This window comes from Meleagris gallopavo, unplaced genomic scaffold (genome assembly GCF_000146605.3).
Source record: "Meleagris gallopavo isolate NT-WF06-2002-E0010 breed Aviagen turkey brand Nicholas breeding stock unplaced genomic scaffold, Turkey_5.1 ChrUn_random_7180001957942, whole genome shotgun sequence".
NCBI classification, from domain to species: Eukaryota; Metazoa; Chordata; class Aves; order Galliformes; family Phasianidae; genus Meleagris; species Meleagris gallopavo.
Window position 1 is genome coordinate 34,826 of NW_011217780.1, and position 1,989 is coordinate 36,814.

Here is a 1,989-nt window from a genome sequence, read left to right on the forward strand (position 1 = left end):
GCAACCTGACCTAGAGCCTGATCTCGCTGTTGGCTGCAGCAGGGGCTGGGTTGGAACCAGGTGATCTGTGAGGCCCCGTGTACTGAAAGGCAGCCACATGGTCTCCCCAGAGCCCTCTGTTCTCCAGGCTCAACGAGCTCAAACCTCTCAGTCTCTCTCCAAAGGCGTTCCCAATGCTGGCCTTTCAAGTCACGTTGCTGATGTCCAAGTTATGTGGCCATCATGTGCTGATGCTGTTGTGCCAATCGATGGGCTCAACAGGAAGTACAAAGACACCAACGTCTTTGGGATAGGCTTATTTTACTGCCTATGAACACACTCAGTGACACCGATGGCATCCAGTGAAGGTGACACCCAATGATGGTGACACCACCAACCCCATGTTACACACGCATGTGTCCCCCAACTGTCCCCAGCCCCCCTCTTTGTACCCCTCCTTGTCACCTCTTCAATGAGGATGTCACCACGCTGCAGTTGTGCCACTATGGCAGTGGGGACAGCTTGGGACAGTCATGGACAGCCAGGGTGACAGCGTCACCCAGCTCCAGGAGCTGTAGGACGCTGATGGGGCTCTCGAGGTACGCAGGTACAGCCCCAGGTTCCACAGTGACACTGACAGCGAGAACCCTACCAGACTCTACTGGGACATCTCCAGATCATCCCAGTGGCTCCTCGGAGCTCCTGGGCCCATCTGGGAGCTTCCAGATCCTTCAAGAGACCACTGGGACCATCCTGGGGACCCCCTGAACACCCCCAAGATTCTTCTTGGACATCTCCAGACCCTTCTGTATGAATCCAAGGATCCCCTGGACCCACCTGGGGACCCCCCGCATGCCCCAAATCCCTCCAGGACATCTCCAGATTCTTCTGCATGACACCAGGAGGGGACAGGGGAGGTTGTGGGAGGAAAAAAGGGGGTAGTGAGGCTTCTGTGTGTGGAAAGAAAGTCTGGGGGTGGATAAGGGGGTTGTGAGGAATCTATGGGGGAAAGGTGTGAGTGGGGCTTCTGTGAGGTGGAAAGAGGGTCTGGAAGTGAAGAAAGGATGGAAGAGGGAAACGAGGATTGTGGTGGGCTAGAAGCCCTGTGATGTGGAAAGGGGACCTGGGGGTGGAGAGAGCGGATTTTGAGGGGGAAAAGGGGAGAAAGAGACTTGTGTGAGTGGCAAGGGGGCTTGGGGGTGGAGGAGAATACTGTGGAGGGCAACTTGAGGGGTTGAAAGGGGGCTTTTGTAGGGCAGAAAGGGGGGTCTGGGAATGGACAGAGGATTGTGAGGGTGAAAAAAAAAGGTGACTGGGGTCTCTACTGGGAAGAAAGGGGGTCTAGGAGTGGAGAGGGGGTGGCAGGAGGAATCTGGGGTGTTGTGGGGGGCTTCTATGGGGTGGAAGAGGAGTCTGGGGTAGACCTTAGTATTTGGGAGGAGAAGAGGGGGGTGGGATGCCTGCGGGGTTGAAAAAGAATTGGAGGGGAAGTTAGTGAGTTGTGGAAGGGAAAGGGGTGAACAGAGCCTCTACAAGGCAGAAAGCGCATCTGGGGCCGGAGGGAAGGGTGGGAGGAGAGAGCCAGGGGTTGTGCGGGGCTTCTATTGGGCAGAAAAGGAGTCTGGCTGGGGGGGACTGGAGGTCAAAATGGGAGAACAGACTCCAGGGGTCAGTGAGGAGCACACAGGGGGTAGAGGGGACTCTAGGGGTCAGAAAAAAGGGGTGAGGAAGTGGGGGGGGAAAAAAAGGGGAACAGTGGACCCTGGGGGTCAAATAGAGGGGTGTGGTAGGAGACTCTAGGGATCAGAATGGGGGAATTGGAGTGGGAGTACATGGGGAGAGGAGAGGGGATTCTGGGGGTCAGATAGAGGGGAGTGGGAAAGTGGGGGAACTCTAGGGGACAGAATGAGGAGACTTGTGAGGGGAGAGGGGAACAATAGGGATCAGAACGGGGGACTAGGGAGAAGAGGACTACAGTGATCAGAATGGGGGAACTGGAAAAGGGAAAAA